The 19,333-nt window shown below is 40.8% G+C and overlaps 1 long non-coding RNA gene across 1 annotated transcript in view; it reads left to right on the top strand.

The window, feature by feature from the left end:
* Positions 1–19,333, top strand: part of LOC121034740 (uncharacterized) — a 490,191-nt gene that overhangs the window by 316,885 nt on the left and 153,973 nt on the right. Inside the window, exon 3 of the long non-coding RNA XR_005792590.1 lies at positions 16,550–16,662. This is a non-coding gene — a long non-coding RNA (uncharacterized LOC121034740). The remainder of the gene's footprint in view (positions 1–16,549; positions 16,663–19,333) is intronic.

Below are 19,333 nucleotides of genomic sequence, written 5' to 3'. Positions count from 1 at the left end.
TCTTTCTTTCTTTCTTTCTTTCTTTCTTTCTTTCTTTCTTTCTTTCTACATTTAGACCTCTGATCCAATTAGAATGTATCCTAATGTATGATGTGAGGAATGGACCAAATTTTATCTTTTTCTATCTGGCTAACCACTTATCCCAAATCATCTTTTCTCTATGAATTTGCTTCATCATACTTTAAATTTCCTTTTACATTGGGTCTATTTCTGGGCTTTCTATTCTATTCTACTGGTCTATCTCTATGCCAATACCACATATTTAATTATAGAACCTTTAAACTATATCTAATACCTGATAGGGCTAACCCCACTCCCCAGTTGCTCTTATTTTCCAGAAATTTCCTAATTATTTTTCCTGCTTGTTTTTGAAATGAACTTTTTAACCAGCTTCTCAAGGTCCAGGGAGGAAAAACAAACCTAATGATATTCTTGTTAGGATCACAATAAATTTGTAGTTTAACTTAGGGAGGACTGACTTCTCTAAATTTGGGTCTTTCTAATCAAAAACATCTTTCTGTTTATAAAAATAATTTTGTGTCTTTAGGGAGTGGGTTGGTTTTTTTTTTTCATTTTTCTCATAAGGTTTTAGATACTTCATTTTAGGTCTATGCTGGGTACATGTTTGTGTGAACAGGGCCTTGTCTTCTGTTGTATCTTCTAACTAGCTTGTGTTTGTAAATGTCAGGGTTCTTACTTTTTATTTAACTGTTTAACTTTGATATAAGTTCAGACTTACAGAAGAGTTGAAAGAATAGTACAAGAGACTTCCATATATGCTTTTCCCAGATTGACTCATTGTTTATGTTCTGTTCCACTTGTTTTATCATTCTCGATCTCTCTCTGTCTCTGCCTCTGCTCTATTTCTATCTATCTATCTATCTATCTATCTATCTATCTATCTATCTATCATGTATCTACCTACCTACATGTCATCTATCTATCTATCTATCTATCTTGCTTTCATTTTCATTTTCCCCAAATCATTTTGAGAGTAAGTTGGAGATATGATGCTCTTTTCCCCCTAATACTCAGTGTGTATTTCCTAAGAACAAGGACATTACCTTTCATAACCACAGTACAGTTATCAAGTTCAAAAAATGTAACATCATAATGTGACTATTTAACCTACAGCTGATATCTAACTTTAACCCATTAAACCAATAAGGTCCTTGATATTTTTGCCCCTCCCTCTCCACCATCTCCCTTCTCCTAAAGGAGAAACTGTTGTGTTTCTTTAGTCTCTTTATTATGGAAGAGTTCCTTGGCTTTTTTTTGTTTGTTCGTTTTGCCTTTTTTGGCCTTGACATTTTTGGGGAGTACAGGCCAGTTATTTTATAAAATGCTCCTTAATTTGGATTGATATGCAGTTTATACATAATTCAGTTCCACAAAAGCTTTTGATTTTCATATGTTGATTTTCATTATGTGCTCCTGCACTACATTGTCTTACCATTTGAGGTAGTTTTTTTTTTCTGAAATCTCTTGGGTTTTCCACATACAGAAGCAGACCTACTGCATAGAGAGATAGTTTTATCCTTTCCTTTCCAATCCTCGTGCCTCTGTTGTCAGAGACCCAGAGAGCATTTGGACCTTCTTTTCTGGACAATGCTCACATCTTCTCTGACCGTCTCTGATTGGCTGCAGATTCACTAGTTGAGAAGGACTTAATATGTCCAAGAGGAGTTTGCTTTTCCCGAAGTGTATATATGTGGGTAGGTAGTGGTGGTAGCTGGCAGAATGGTAAATGCCATGTTCATCACATCCCTAAATAAAACAAGGTTCAATAGGGAAGAGAAGTATTATTTTCTACAAAGTACAGAGATGCATTCATTGATTGTAAAAACATTTAGTGGGAACGTGTGCTGGGTGACAGGGCTATAAAGAAGATTGATTAACAGGGGAAAAATTCATTTAAACTTTATTTCATATCAGGGGCAAGTTATTCCAGGTGTAATAAATGGTCAACTATAAAAGAAAAGCCAAATATAAACATACAAACAAAAAAAACACAAGACTTTCATAGTTTAGGGGAAAGAAAGGAAGGTTACAAATGATTGAAGAAGTCACAAGGAATAGACTGACAGTCTTAACTAATAAAAATTAAAACCCTTTGGCAAAAACAAAATTAAAAGGCAGACCATCAGATAGGATAGAAAGTTGACATTTACTTGGAAAACACATACGCATTGAAACAAAAACCACACAAAAAATGACCTCAGTTCCTAAATGAGCAAAGAGATGCAAATTAGAACCACAGTGAGGTATGGTCTTTTGCTTATTAAAATTAAATGTATGTATGAGTGCACATGTGTGTATATGCATGTGTGTTATAGTAGAGGAAAATGTTACCATTATAAAGATGGCAGAAATCTTATAAGTGGGAAAGTCATCTTTGTTGGAAAAATAAATCACTTTGGTAAAAGGGGAAGCCCCAGGGCCTGGCCTGAATGAGCCTAGGTGAGAAAAAGAGAGGAAGCACATTGCATAGCAAAGTGGGAGGGACTTTCAGTTTAGGGGTGTGTGTATGTGGTGGGGAGTTCAATAAGAAAGACTGATGAATGAGGGTCACTGGGCCAGGAAAGGGAAGCCATCTGGTCTCTGTGGGAGTGGCTTATGAAATTTGGAAACAGAGATGTAGTGTCTTCTGTTAGATTTTAAGTTATCTGCTGAGGTGTGCTAGACTCCTCAGTAAGATGCCTGCTCCACACAGCCACCTCACAGGGGGTTATGGTGCTCTGAGGAAATCAAGGAAAGGGGGCTATTTTCCCATTTGGATTGAAACAGAACTTAAAGAAGAAAACAGCCCCCAGAAGTGAGAGGCAGCTGAGACTCAGTGGCAAAAATGGCAGCTCCAAACAAAAAGAGATAACCAGTAAAATCATTTGCAAATTAAAAAATACATGGCAATACTGAAAACCAAAAGAAAAGTTTTAAGGAGCAGGAATGAGTGGTCAGGAATGGGTGGCATCATTTGGCCCATGGAGGCCAATCCTGGGAAGCTGGGATGTCCAAGCACTCAGAGAAGCAGGAGTTCAGTCTACCTCAGGCTTGGCGGGGATGTGCTCACTGTCAGAGCACGTCATCAGCACAGCATTCAAACTAGTGGTTCTCAAAGTGTGCTCCTCGAGCCAGCGGCATCTGCCTCCTCCTGGGAATGTGTTATGAATGCCAATTCTTGGGTCCCATCCCAGACCTACTGAATCGGAAAGTCTGGGGACGAGGCCCAAAATCTGTGTTTTAACAAGGTGATTCTGTTGAATGCGAGAGTTTGAGAACTGCTGGTTTAAACTATAGTTCAGAAAGGAGATTCCAATAATTACTATTCATTCATCAGTTTATCCAACAGATATTTATCAAGTGCCTTTTGCATTCTGGACATTGGTCTAGACTCCAGGAATACAGAGAACAAGGAGGATAGAGTCTTAGTTCTGGTACTATGCTATAAGGATTTTGGTATTTTCTTTCAGTAATTCTCATATATCCCATACTATGTTAATTATTAACTATCCTTCCACTTGGTCAAGGCTGAAATCCTTAGCATTATCCTTTTCTTTGCACATTGCACCTCAGGAAATCTTGTTGACTTTACCTTCAAAATATGTACAAACTTTGGCCTCTTGTTATTGCCTCCACTGCCCTTACCTTGGCCCATGCCACTGTTATCTACAATAATTGAGAAGAGAGAGGTGTGAGCCAGGGAGAAGAAAAAAAGGGCAGTGATGGAACAGTGCCTCAACACCATCACCAGAGTGATCTAGTTAAGGTTCAAGTCACATCATGACACTCTTCTGCTAAATACCCACATGGCTTCATATTTCATGTTCTTAGAGTAGTAGACAAGGGTGTTCAAGGCTCTGTGGGGTTATACCCCTCCTCCACTTCTGTGCTAAATCAAACACTGGGTAGTTCACCTTGCCATGCTATTTCCTTAACCCAACAGAGAGGCCACCTCCTGGCCTTTACACTGGCTGACTTCTCTGTCTTGAACACTCTTCTCTCAAATATTTGCAAGGCTAATTCACTCACCTTCTTTGGGTCTTGACTCAGATGTTACCTTCTCAGTGGCCGTGACTATCTTATTTGACACTATAACCCATGCTCACTATCTGTGGTCCTGATTCCCTTTACCATGCTCACCATTGTTCCCATAGCACTTAGCTTCCAAGGAATGATATAACTTCCTTATGCTTTGTCTGTCTCCTCCATGAGAACAAAAGATCCCTAAGGGCAGGATCTTTGTCTATTTGTTCTCTGCTGTAAACCAAGTGCCCAAAACATTGTTAGGCAATAAACATTTATTGAATTAATAAATAAAATGTTTAATGCTGTGCATTGCTATTATAATTCAACTTTTCTTTTTTAGGATAGTTTCTGGCTATTTATCTCAGGTTCTCAGGACTTAGTTATTATATTTCTACTTGGTTTCTGCCACGTTGTTTACCTTACTTAGATTTTGGGTTGGTTCCCTTGGATTTTTAGAAGGTGGTATTTTTCTCTTTTCCTTTCTATGTGAATCCCCTTTCATGAGCATCTCTAATTATAGAGCATTGCTAATCTATATTAAAAACTATAATATCCTATTCTTTCAGAGGGCAGGCCTTTCTGTGGCTTCCCCATTGAGATTAATACTGACTTGCTTATGTATATATTTTATCTGTATGTGTGTGTGTGTGTGTGTGTGTGTGTGTGTGTGTGTGTACCCATGCCCATTCTTCAGAAATGCATGAAGATTTTTACCAAGTGCATGTTTTGTGTGTCTCCTGAGAAGCACTGTGGTCTACTAGAAATATCTGAGCTACTCAGTGTACTGCTTCTGTCTCACTGGATGTTTGAGCTGTTTCCCACCTCCATGCCAGATTTCCCTCATCTGTAAAATGTGAACTTGGGCACGCTAATCCAAAGAGCTGTTTCTTACTGCTCTGATGTAGTCACAAAATCTGATTTTTGTTACTTTGTCTTTTGAAGTGATAGATTAACCCATAATTTTCCTTGTGTTGAACCAATTTTGCACGTTTGATGGAATCATTCCTTACTACAGTTTCTGGCATATAAACAGTGTTCCATGAACATGTGTTGGAGGAGGGAGGAAGAAAGAAATGACAAAAGATCATGAGATTTTGAGTAGAAAGAAACTGGGTTGAAATCTAATGTCTCCCACTAATATGCTGTGGGACTTAGAGTCACAAATGTCATCTTTTAAAAAAGAAGATACTTATTTAAAATATTTATTGTGACAATTAAATGAGATTATAAATTTGAAAGAGCTTTGCAAACTTTAAGATGCCATGAAAATATTATTATTGTTATTATCATTATTATTATTGTAAAAAATATGAGGGCTTGCTAAATTCAGCATAATCTATCAGTATTACTAATTGAAAGAGAGCACCAGATTTTCTGCTTTTCTTAGCCTAAGATGTGTAATTTGAATATCTGGCTTCCAAGGAATGCCCCTCTCCCCCATATCCACTGCTAAATCTAGTTTACCATTATTAGTGCTATGCTTCTCAGGATGTCACAGTTCATATCTCCATATGACCCTGTCATGAAACCAAGGCTTCCACATTTTGGCAGTTGTCCTGACACACAGATGCATTTAATACTAATTAACCATTGATTGTTTGACATAGGTATTGGTATTTCTTGGGTCTTGGGTGAAGAGTTGACAAAATCACACTGACTGTAGTTAGAATTCTTTTCCCATGCAAGTTGGCATGTGTATTTTCATCAAAGGTAGGGGTGGAGCTCTTAGAGTCTAAGATATTGAGCATAGCAAGTGGAAATACCTTAAAGATAAGCAGCTGTAATGGAAATACCTTTGAACTGAGGGTTAGGAAACCTGATTTTCCTCACTCCAACTCTACCACTGGCTGTGAGAAACTGAGCGGGTCTCTTCACACCTCTGCCTCACTTCCGTCACCTCTACAAGGAGAGATTTAGGAAAAATCTCCAAGGCCTTCCCAGCTCTAAAAGTCTATGATTCTAGGCAGTGGAATGAAATCTCACCACCAAGAAGACTCTTAAAAACACCCAAATAAGGGGCGCCTGGGTGGCGCAGTCGGTTAAGCGTCCGACTTCAGCCAGGTCACGATCTCGCAGTCCGTGAGTTCGAGCCCCGCGTCAGGCTCTGGGCTGATGGCTCGGAGCCTGGAGCCTGTTTCGGATTCTGTGTCTCCCTCTCTCTCTGCCCCTCCCCCGTTCATGCTCTGTCTCTCTCTGTCCCAAAAATAAATAAACGTTGAAAAAAAAAAAACACCCAAATAAAAGTTAATAAAATTTAAAAGACAAAACAGTAATATCACTTGAAGGCAGATTAAAGCCTAAAAAAGGAGTCTTAACACATTTAAAAAGTAAATCATTGAAAAAAAGCACTGAAGCCAAAAACAAAGACCCAGCCTCAACTTGAAAGGCATTAAAACAATGAAAAACTTCCCTGTGCATAAAATAGTTGATTTTCCATATCATAAAAGGCTGAAAAGAAAAAAAAAAAAGGTAGTTAAACTCTTAGTCTTTAAAACCAAGTAAAATGAATTCAGTGGTGAGCCACATTTTAAATAGTACACAGATGGGCATTGAGGAGGGCACCTGTTGGGATGAGCACTGGGTGTTGTATGGAAACCAATTTGAAAATAAATTTCATATTAAAAAAATAAAAAATAAATTAAATAAATAAATAGTACACAGACATTTGAGTTAATCTAGTGCAGCCCATGGACTGCAGGCAGGTGCAGGGTGCCGGAGCTAACTCTGCCCTCCGAATCCCATGTGGCATCTTGGATGACAGGGCATTAGGGTCCATATGAAGCTGGGTGGGAACCAGGCTCTGCTTGGCGGAAGTCCCCAGACTGAATGTCTTCAACAGAAATCCCCCAGTTTAGCAGGAGCCTAGAGCTCACAGGAGCTCCTGCTGGTCAGAGGAGAGGGTGTCAGACACAGCTGACCCTAGCACAGCTTCTCTGCCACTGATCAGAACTGGACATGTTGACAGCTCCACAGACCTGTGAGGTCTGGAACTCACAGCTGCTCAGTTCCTGGCAGTTGATAAAAGCCTGGAGCAAATATGTCTGAGAAGAGCTTAGGCCAAAGTGTGAAAACACTTGATCTAAGCCCTCTGACAGCCTGGAGAAATTTGGAGAATGCCTTACACAGCTTGTTAGCAAGGAATCTGCAGGCCTTTCATTTTGCATCTAGGTTTACAAAGTGCTTACCTATGAACAGGAAGTATGAAAACAGTGGAGCAAGTTGATGGAAAAACTTGAATCCTTGCCTTGATTTGTATTGAGAAAGTATTCCCTCTTCCTGCCCCACAGAAATGCCTATCTGTGAATCACCTTTTATTTGGATGTTTGGGTAGGAACTTAAAGATACACCAGTCATTCATTTGTTCAGCTTTATGATACAGATTCTGAAACACCCATTTTTATTACATCTCATTATACTAGACTTGTTCTAGAGTGAATATCTGTAATGGACACAAGCACACGATACTTCAAAATCAATTCACAATGAACAATAACAGAAGAAACAGCCTCATAAATATAAAGAACAAACTGGCGGTTGGCAAAGGGGACAGAGGTGGGGGATGGGCAAAATGGGTGAAGGAGATTAAGAGGTACAAACTTGTAGTTATAAAATAAACAAGTCACAGAGATGAAAAGTACAGCATAGGGAATATAGTCAATAATGATGAGGGAGCATGGGGCAAGCTGTGGGCAAAATACAGGCTGGCACTACCCCCTTCCCCCCACTGCCACAGGTGGAATCTGTGTGATAGTCCTTGGACACTCCCAGCCACCCAAGAACAAAGGAAAGGGGTTTAAGTGCTTGCCTTGGTAATGTGGGAAACTAAGGAAAATGAAAAATTAAATTCCCTTACTGCCTACAGCCCATCGACAGGTCCTTGAAACCAGCAGAGTGACCTCCCTCAGGAACTCAGCTGCCTCAATGATAACACTTTGCTAGGAGCAAAAGAGAATCTTAGCTTAACATCATCCCAACCTCTAGAATCCTGTAAGTCTGCTTCTTTTTATCTCAACTTCCCCAAGATATATGCTGGCAATCACACTCCAAGCTTATGGCCTCCCAATATACATCTAAAAGGTCTTATGACTGAGGTTTTATTAAACGGTAATAAGTGGTGTTTCTCCAGCAACAGCTAGCCCCTCAAGGTCCTGGAAACAAACCTTGCTTCTAAAATGCCTTAGAGACTTACTCTATCCCTGACCCCCTCCCAACCTGAGGGTATATAATGAATTACCCATTACAGCCCCAGTGCAACTATTCCTGTGCACAGGTCCTGTCCTCATGCTTTAATAAAATCACCTTTTTTGCACCAAAGATATCTTCAAGAATTCTTTCTTGGCCATCAGCTCCAGACCACCCCACCATCACCCCGAAACTTCATCAAATAATATTTTTAAATTCACGATCATAGAGGGGAAGAAGAGGCAAACAAAGACACAGACTCGTAACTATAGAGAAAAAACTGATGGTTATTGGAGGGGAGATGGGTGGGGGATGGGATAAATGGGTGATGGGGACTAAGGAGTACCCTTTTTGTGATGAGCACTGGATGTCATATGGAAGTACTGAATCACTAAATTGTATACCAGAAACTAATAGTACACTGTGTGTTAACTAACTGGAACTTAAATAAAAACTTTAAAAAATAATACTTTTTAATTCAAGTATAATTAACATACAGTGTTATATTAGTTTCCAATGTACTGTATAAAGATTCAACAATTCTATACATTATTCAGTGTTCATATGATAAGTGTACTCTTAATCCCCTTCTGCTATTTCACCCATCCCCCCCACCTAGCTCCCTTCTAGCAGCCACCAGTTTGTTCTCTATTTAAGAGTCTGGTTTTTTGTTTATCTTTTTTTCTGTTTTTGTTTTATTTCTTAAATTCCACACATGAGTGAAATCAAAAACAAGAAATAACAAATGTTGGCGAGGATGTGGAGAAAAAGGAACCCTCATGCACTGTTGGTGGGAATGCAAGCTGGTACAGCCACTGTGGAAAACAGTATGGAAGTTCCTCAAAACATTAAAAATAGAATTACTCTATGATTCAGTAATTCCACTACTGGGTATTTACCCAAAGAAAAATGAAAACACTAATTTGAAAAGATATATGCACCCCTATGTTGACTGTAGTAGCATTATTAACATATTCACAATAGCCAAGGTATGGAAGCAACCCAAGTGTTCATCCATAGATAAATGGGTAAAGAAGATTTGAGATACACTCTCTCTCTCTCTCTCTCTCTCTCTCTCACTCACTGGAATATTACTTAGCCATAAAAAGAATGAAATCTTGCCATTTGCAACATCATGAATGGATTTAGAGGGTATAATGCTAAGTGAAATATGTCAGAGAAAGACAAATAATATTTTAATACACTTAAGTGGTGAGCATTTGGTAATGTATATAATTGTTGAATCACTATGTCATATACTTCAAACTAGTTTAATGTAATATGTCAAGCATACTTCCATTAAAAATAAAAAATAGTTTAAAAACCCAAACCAAAATCAATTCACAGAGTTTTTACTTTCCTACTAATGTCCAGTCTAGATTCGAGAATATGCACTTGAAAACTGCAGTTTAAAATTTGAATTCATTGTTTTTTGCCCACACCACATAACATTAAGAGAAATCAAGATGTTATTTTGGGAGCTGCTGACCAGAGGTGAAGGGACGTTTGACATAGCAAGTGCAAGAACATGGTGTGAATATAAACTTAAAGTGATCAGAGAAAGCATCCTTGGACAGTGGTGTTTACAGTGAGCCTGGAGTGTGAGGCATTGGCCAAGCCAAGGGAGTGGGGGAGGGAGAACTTTCAGGTAGAGGGAACAAAAGGTACAAGAGGACAGATTTCAGAGAGAGAGCAAGTGAACAACATCACATGAAGCAGAAGAGTGAAGGACAAAAAAGTGCTGGAGATGTAGCTAAGCCTCAGATCACAGCAAGGTAGCAGAATACCATCATCAGATTTTTTTTTTAAGTCTACACTGAACTTCTGGTGAAAAGCAGGTTAACGATAGTCCCCAGTTTGTAACCTATTAAAATAATCCAAAGAACATAAATAGGGAAGAAAATGACAACTCCATCAAATAGAGTTAGAGCTACAACTGCCAACCCATAGAATAAAAAGGATGTCTGCCAAATCAGTGAGTTTGGGATGGATTTGAAGAAGGATGCTGAGAGGTGATATATAACCCTCCAGACCTCGGCATGGAGTAAATGGGATACTCAGCTAAAAGTAAATGGGATGGATGCCAGTTGTGTGTTAGGGAGTTACTGTGAGCCAGACCTACCTCCTGTCTGGGCAATCTGCTCAGCTGATAGGGACAAACAATAAAAATTAAGAAGAAAATAATCTCTCTGATATCTTCAGAAACCATGTGTCTGGACCCAAGCTATCAGCTGCTCCAAATCACAGCTCTGCCGCAACTCTACACACCATTCTTGAGCAAATAGCTAACTCAAGTAGCATGGTCCCCTCCTTAATGGAGAAGTGAATTAAAAAAGCCACACTATGGGTCCTATGTATAGACACTACACAAAGGAAAAGAACGAGCAAAGTTAAGAAGTGGAAACTGGATGAGGAATTTACATCTGGAATCATTCCAAACTATCAGAGAAAATACTCTAGAGTATAGAAAAAAGTTCAGGTAAATACTTTTTCAACCTCAGAGAAGTTAAAAAGAACATGGCTCCTTTGGGAAAGAAGCACAAGGGAGAGAAAAGAACTCAAGGAAGAGACTGTAAGATAGGGAAAGGGGAAAAAGAGAACTGTCAATGTTTAGGAAAGAAACTGAACACAATAATAAAACTATTGAAAGAGAAGTCACCTTAGAAGCTGTAATAGCCAGAATCCAGAGCATGAGTAACTAAGGAAAATGGAAAGACCATGTTTATTAATTGTTAAAAAAGGGATGGACATGGAAGTTAAAGGCCAACTAACCTAAGCACATTGAATGCATTGTAAGATATCATAGAAAAAACTTCCCTGTAATAAACCCAGAGCTGAGCCTGCAGGTCAGCAGAGCACTCAGTCCTGAAAGAAAAAGAAAAGAAGAAGAAGAAGAAGAAGAAGAAGAAGAAGAAGAAGAAGAAGAAGCAGCAGCAGCCTGAGAACAAAAACAAAAACAAAAACAAAAAACCTGACCCATATCTCAAGTTACAGAACCATAAGGATAGTGTGGTAGCTGTAATTTTTATCCTATGTAATATATTCCATATAAAAAAAAATCAAGCTGGCCTCTGATTTCTCCATTGCAACATTCAGTGTCGGAAAACTGAAGCTCTGTGTGCAGAGTTATGGGAAAAATTTTAGACAAATATTTTATATCCATAAAATTATAACTTATGTATGTATAATTTATGCATGAAGCCAGATATCCTTAGAAAATGGATTCAGGGAATTTAGCAGCTCTGAGGTCTTCTTGGGAAAAAAATATCTATAGACAAAATCCAGCTGATCGTCCGGGTACATAGACCGCAGTCAATAGTACTGATTTTTTTCTCCATGCCTCCCTGTCTTTGTTTATTTAGTAATAATAATGGAAATAGTAGAGGAGGAGGAGGAGGAGTAATGGTAGTAGTAATAGTAGCAAGAGCAACTACTGTTTATTTGATGCTTTCTCAATGCTAGGCACTTTATGATAGTTGTCTCAGTCAATCCTCTCAGTACCCTAGAGACTAGTATTGAAGTCAGCTCATTTTAGATTTGGAGTAACACCTATAACTCAGGAGAAACGGTTTTAGAGCAAGTAAGTAGCAGACCTACATGTGGAATCTTCATTTTCTGGTTCTTCCATTTATGTTTCTTCTATTACTTTAATGTCTTTTTAGTGTCTTTTCTCTCCTATCATGAGAGACCACCTCAAGTTTATCCTCCATGTTACAGATCTGATTTTCTGTGGTTAGTTCTGCCTTTAACAGTTATCAGATTATTCTGTAGCAGTGTCTTTAATGAACTACCTCAGAACATGTGAATATATTGTTTTACCATCTTGTCTTTTATCTCTTACTTCTTAAAATCTTTGCTCTTATTTCCTCCAGGGTGTAAAGCAGACTTTCTCTAAAATTTACTTCCATGGCTTCAATGAAATATATATGTAAAAATGTCTTTGTCTCTCAATGCTACATTTATCTTCTATGTTACAGAAAGTTTTTTTTAATAAAGTGTGTTGGCGGGGGGTGCACCTGGGTGGCTCAGTCGGTTAAGTCTCTGACTCTTGGTTTCAGCTCAGGTCATGATCTTACGGTTTCATAATTCAAGGCCCACGTCAGGCTCTGCGTTAACAGCATGGAGTCTGCTTGGTATCCTCTCTCTCCCTCTCTTTATGCCCCTCCCCCACCTGCACTGTCTCTGTCTCTCTCAAAATAAATAAATAAGCTTTCAAGAAATTGTGTGTGTGTGTGTGTGTGTGTGTGTGTGTGTGTGTGTGTGTGTGTATCCTGTATTTGCCGAAAAGTAAGGTGGGCAAGTTCTTCTTAGGTCTTACTTGGATAGACTTAAAATCTTCAGTCTTCAACTGGAGGGTTGGTTGACCATGTCATTTTAGTTTAGGAACATAGATGTCTATCAGAAGAGGTCTTCTACGAGGGGACCTTTATATTAACAAAGTTTCTACACCCAAATCACTGTCTGTCTTGGCCTCCCTTCTGTATCTGTGTCTGACAGCCTTCCTGTACTTTTATCTTCCCCATGAGGGAAATTCTGACCATATCACAGAAGAGTAAAACCACTTAAGACAAACACCCTGCTCTCCTGGGCTTCCTGTTGAATGTGACAGATTTCCCCTGTGCTGCCCGCACAGCTGATTCCCAAAGATTTTTCTATGGTAGCAAATGCATTTTCAAGTGAAGAGGTCCCTGTTCGCTCATGACCCAGTTTGGCCTCTAGCCTGTACCCCCACAGGAATTAGGAGTGCCCTTTGCCTTGGATATTTCCTTCAACTGGATGCCCAATGGTTCCATTTGAAGATCAGATGCTTGTCAAAATTTCTGATGTATGTTGAGATCATTCTCTAGTATCACAAGTGATGTTATTAGTCCCTATTTTAAAGTTTTCATTAGAGGGGCACCTGGGTGGCTCAATCGGTTAAGCACCGGACTTGGGCTCAGGTCATGATCTTGCGGCTCCTGAGTTCAAGCTCCATGTCAGGCTCTGTGCTGAGAGTTTAGAGCCTGGAGCCTACTTTGGATCCTGTGTTTCCCTCTCTCTCTGCCCCTCCCTCACTTGTGCTCTTTCTCTCTGTCTCTCAAAAATAAATTAAAAAAAATTTTTTTTAAGTTTTCATTTGATAATTTCAGTCGGTTTTCTTAGGGGACCCTAATGTCTATAGGCACAGCACATCTTTCTGTCCAATCCCCTCCAAACATTTTAGCTTTTGACATATGCCCTTGGTCCCTCAGGTGAGGCAACCTCATCAGATATTCCTCTCTGGCTTATTGGATTCTCATCCACACATGACTTCTGGCTCCAGCCCAGTGTGCTGCACTTGAGGGGAGAGTCCTCTGTGAGCCACAGTTCAGTGGCACCCTCTAACCAGATGTTTCTGTCTTTGCTTCCATTTAGGGCTGGAAAGTTTGGACAAATCTCAATTATTTATTGGGATCTTAATTTTTCTTACATTTTGAATAAGATCTTTATTTGTTGCAGGTGTTAATTCGTTATCATATTTGCCTCAATTATTTCTCCCTCATGTTTTTTTTTTCTTTCTCTCTTTTCTTTTAAATGAAAATGTTCAGATCACTTTAAGATGCTTTGTGACCTAAAGGGGACCAGGGTCTGGAGAGAATCAAAGTTAATTTAGAAGCTGAAGGCCCATGTCTGTATTTCCTTGGCAGAATTGAAAGTGGCTAAAAGATTCTGTCAGTGGGATACAACCCAGCTATTTTGTAAAGCCCCAGGCAGGGTAATGATGGGAGAGGACACCCAGAAATAGCAGCCTCGTCAATCATGGCTGCAACTTATCAAGGCCACAGTCAATTGAACAAACCTGTTGTACTTATGCCTTCTTGTGCTAGGGCTGAGACATGGCCATGGATAAGGAGAGAGTTTTCTCCATAAATAATCAGGATGGAACAACCTCTACCAGAGGAAGAGCCGATTCCCAAGAAGGGGAAAAATGAGCTAATGTTTTATGTAAAGGCAAAACTGGAATTTGTTAGGCCCTGTAGATCTCCTTCTCTGTTAGAATTACTCCAGAGTTACTCTTGGATTCCAAGGAAATGTGATTCAACCATTGTGGTAGCTTTAGGGCTCTGAACCAATGGTCAAGGCAGGAATATGATGAGTGATCAAGCATTCCATAGTTCCCTTCTTCTCTCCCAGGGCTATGCCTGGGCTCCCAACAGAGGGATCTGAAAGTATAACAGGGTAAAGTGTCTTGTGAGCACCAAAGGGCCGCTCTGTTTGGTTAGCTGAGAGAAGCACTATATGGAGTACAAGGAGGACGGTGTCGGGGGCAGCTGATCTGAGCCGGGGCAGCTGATGTGACATCGGCTTTGGCAGAGCAGGTGCTGACAGCAGTGTTTGGGATATGAAGTTGCATTGACAGACGTTGAATCAGCAGACACCAGAGCAGCAGGCAGTAGCCAACATGAATTATCCCAGATACAGTGCTCTTCTCCCATGAGCTTCCAACATGCATAGCATCTAGCTAGTACTCAGGCAAAAAAGCACCAGGGCGGTCCTACCCGTGGAGGAAACAGCAGTTGACTGTCTTGCTTTTGAACTTGCAAACAGCCTTCCAAGAACCCAGCCTTCCAGCCATAAGTAGTAGAATTTCTGCACTCAGGCCAAAAGCCAAGTAACTATAGGCTTTTTGTTACCAGTAGTCATTCATGTACCAACCACCAGGTTTCCCCAAATGTAAGATAATCTTAGTTGTATTACACTCAATTGTTTTACCTGCATTAGGAAATAAAAATGCTGTGGAATGAACTATGACATACCAATGGTTGAAAGTTATATCCTGATTTCAGAGATGTTAACAGTGACAAAATGCGCATCTTAGAACTGTTGAGACACAATGCTAGGCATTGCCCCAGGGCTGCAGACGAGGTAGATGGCAAGTCTGGCCTCAGTGAACTCATAGTCTGGAGGGAAGACAGATGCTGAAAAAGCAATCACAGTGTGACGCAGGGCCTGGAGAAGTGCAGGAGTCTTCTCCAAGAGACTGGTACTGCCACTGAGACTGGACGGGGGATGCCGTAGGTGAGGGCAAAGGTAGAACTTTCTAGGAAGGGGGATTAGCATGTGCAGGCGCTCTGAGATGGGAAAGGTCTCGAGTGAGCAAGGGTGAGTAACTGGAAAGAGAGTCAGGCAAGGCGGAGTCGTGGGAGACCTCTAGCCCACATTAAGGAATTAGGTTTATCTAAGAGCAGTGGGAGGCCACAGTGAGGGTGAAACAAGATCAGATTGTGTTTTTTTAAAAATCGCTTTACTTGTGTTGATGTGAGGGAAGCATAAGAACAGGTGCAGGGAGATCAGCGAGGGGATTTTTGCAGCAATTTAGATAAGAATGGATAATGATTTATAATAGGGCGCTGGCAATGGGAATAGAAAGAAATGAAGACTCAAGCATATTTTGAAGGGACACACACCTTCTCTGTTTTGTTTGTTTGATTTCTTTTTCAGGAGGGTCGGGGGGTTCATTGGCTTTCAAAGAAATAAGAACTTTTACTGAGGGAAATTCCAGCTGCAGACTGGAACTGGCTTCTGATTTTCCGGCGTTAATTTGTGCCTTGCTTGGAGAACAAAGGCTCCATACATTTGGATTTTTCTTAAACCACGACACACTGCCATTCTGAGGCAAAAATACTTCCCACTGTTTCAATAACAAATCCTCCTCCTCAAATTTCTCTAGATATTATTGCCATGACCTTAGATAACTTCATGCTTATGAGTATGAATTGGGAAGTTTTATAGATTGGATTATGTTTAAAAATTTCTTTTAGAACATTTTAACAAGAAGCAGTCACTTAAGGAAGCTTTTAGCCAGGAGGCATTTCTAATTTGTATGGGAGTATTAAGTACATGTTGATAAAACGAGACACAATTGTGGTACACTGGAAAAAAGCATCGCCCTAGAAATAAAAAGGCCTGAATTGAATCCCAACTTTTTTTTTTTTAATTTTTTTTTCAACGTTTATTTATTTTTTTGGGGACAGAGAGAGACAGAGCATGAACGGGGGGAGGAGCAGAGAGAGAGGGAGACACAGAATCGGAAACAGGCTCCAGGCTCCGAGCCATCAGCCCAGAGCCCGACGCGGGGCTCGAACTCACGGACCGCGAGATCGTGACCTGGCTGAAGTCGGACGCTTAACCGACTGCGCCATCCAGGCGCCCCCCGAATCCCAACTTTCTTAACTGCCACCTGTGTGACATTGGGCAAGCCATCCAAATACATTTAATCTGTGAAATGAAGAAAGAGGATCTCTCTACCTACCTTGCAGGGTTATAAGAACATCAAATGAGACTCACAGCAAATATTTACGGAGTTCCTATTATTTACTAGAGATTCTGCCAGGAAGAAGGGATGCAGTGGTGCTCAAGACAGCCAGAGTCTCTTTCCTCAAGAAGATTCTCACTGCAGAAAGGAAGTTGCAGCCTACAAATTGCTACAGACATGTAAGTCAGTACTATCATCAAATATTCGTGGTAGTAGAATTTCTTAGCAGAGAGTGTTGGGACTTGAATTTTATTAAGAACTAATTTTCGAAAAGGTAAAATTATCACTCTCTTTCAGATATAAAATGAACACAAGTCAAAGATTTTATTCAACTCATTAGTTAATGAAGGAACCACTAGGATGTTAAAATCATTCCAAGGAGTATTTGAAAAGCTAAGCATTTATAGCAATGTTAGGATAAGATTGCTGAGTTAGATACAGAACCTGTCAGTATTCCATGATGGCCACAAATCATAACCCACTGAGATTATCTGTTCCACCAGACAAAAATCATTTGCATCTCTATCAAATTGGTCCGAAAAAAAGCCACGGGCAAGACAGTGATGAAAGGGTCTTTGGCAACAGAATGGGGACTGTCGGGAAGAAGCAAACTGTACTTCCATGAACAGTGGGTGCTGGGTGGATGAGGATGTTTGAGGGACCACACAGCCCACATTAGGGAAGGAGGGAAGAAGAGTTAGCATGGGGTCGTCTTGGGTTCTCCTGGGGAAGACTGCCTGGAAGGATAATAGGAAGGGCCTCCAGATACTCAAGAGCCAAAATGGGCTTCATTCCCATCGAGGGGGCCACAGCCAGAGGCCCCAGAGGGGGTGTCACAGAGTCCCTCATGAAAGCTTCACTCAGGAAACAGAATTAGCAATAGGACTCCACCCTGCCCAAAGAGCACCACGGCCTGATTGCACCTGTAGTCAGCGAACACCTTTCCTCGAGTGAGGTGGGGGAAGAAAAGGAAAAAAGCTGACCCACCAATGGTCTCTAAGCCTGAGGCAGGCCAGGACTGGGGAGAGTGGAGAGCTTTAACTCTGGATGAAGTAATGTTTTGACAATTTTGTTTTCACCGGTTATTTTATTTACTAAAATGGAGTATATCTCTGTGATTGAAAATGTTGGTACTTTTTATTACCTGAGGATGCCTGGAAAGGTGGAGAATCTTGGCTAGATTTTTATCCAGAGACAGAGAAGAAATGGGCCCTCACACTGGCCACAGCTCCTTGGCCTTGAGTGCTTGGGATGGGGTGGAGGGAGGCCAGGTGTGGTTTCAAACACCATCTTCCCTCCTATCTGGGTGCTGAGCTTTCTATGTGGGCCAGGGAGGAGGGAGAAGGAAAGGGCACGTGCCTCTTCATTTAACTGGGTACAGCCATGGCCTTCTGGGCTGGCTGACTGCTCTTCTGTCTCATTTTCTATGATTTTGATGAGGACGGCAGTAGCTCCAATGTGTCAGTTGATAAGGGACTCACGCCCAAGCAGTCATCTTCCACATAAAAGATCCCTCAAAAGATTTGATGGAAAATTCCAACTTAACCCCAGCTGGTGGCTCTCCTACCATGTTCCTCTGATACAGATGCCTCCTTGCTCTTTCTGTGGAGGCGGTCAGGGCTGTGGCTCCCAATCACACCTACACAAATGGGGAGACTGTTTCTTTTTCTCGTTCAGTTCGCACAGCCTGAGCATGATGACAAAATGAAATGCGTCTTCTCATAGACACCACCCATCTTTGTGAATGATTAGAGAGGGGGGAGCATACTACTTCAAGATGGTCTGTGGGCAGGAAGAACCTCCTTACTTTTATTCACGGAAAGCAATAGCCCCCTTTGGCAGATGCGGCGCTACCGAAAGGCTGACCCTCGCTAACCTCCTGTGAGTTTTGGGTAGGGGTAGTGAATGGGGATGGAGGAGGGGCTGATTCTAGAATTAGAACTCTTGATAAGCCCATGTTGTTATGGCTGGGCCCAAGCATCTAAAGCCCCCTTGGAGAGATGGACTTAGAAAGTGGGACACTAAGTGCCTTTTGCCCACCATTCAGAGCCTTAGTTTCCATTCTGGGGCAACAGGAAAGCCCTCACTTGCCAATCGTGTTCTAGTTGCTAGGGAAGAGCCACAGAGACAGGCATGGAAAGCTCTGCCTTACCAGTCAGGTGTGTATCACCCTTTCCCAGCCATTGAGCGCCTCGCCTATAAAACTATGCAAACACTTTAAAAGTCCATTTACATTTCCTGTCAGTAGCCCCTCTTGAGTTAGCATGCACCATGCATTTATCATCTACTGGATGAAATAGGGCTACTGAGAAATAAGGCTGGGATATAACCAAAAAGAGAAATGATGGGGAGAATTAATCTTCTGGACAGTTCTTTTATATGAAGGTCAGTTGACTGTCTCACATGCCCTCCCTTTGCAGGTAGGAACTGCTTGGCTTAAGAAGGCAACTGTTTTCATGTTTTCGTGTAAGCAACTCAAACAAAAATGATTTTTTGGATTAGTTTAAATGTGCCTAGTCCTCCTCTGTGACTAATTAAGCTGAATTCTGTGCATACAGGAAGCTGTTTGGCATTTGCCAATATCTGTGCAGACCTGCTGTGTTTGATTACCCACCATTAGTTCTTAACGGTTGGACAGACCAGTTGACTTCCAGGACTGTCTCAATTATCAAGATACCTTGTCACCTTTCTGGCCAACTTTTAACATCTTCACATAATCCCTATAGAGAGTGTGTGTTTTCAACTTGGCCTCATCTGGAGGATTAGTGAAAACATCGGGCGCTTCCTCCATAGGTGGCTAATGAAGGCCCCAGTGATGACAATAGTACAAATTACTTTAAAACGGTCCTA

The sequence above is a fragment of the Herpailurus yagouaroundi genome, unplaced genomic scaffold (genome assembly GCF_014898765.1).
Source record: "Herpailurus yagouaroundi ecotype Mexico unplaced genomic scaffold, PumYag 160, whole genome shotgun sequence".
NCBI classification, from domain to species: domain Eukaryota; kingdom Metazoa; phylum Chordata; class Mammalia; order Carnivora; family Felidae; genus Herpailurus; species Herpailurus yagouaroundi.
This window is presented reverse-complemented; position numbering and strand designations above follow the sequence as displayed.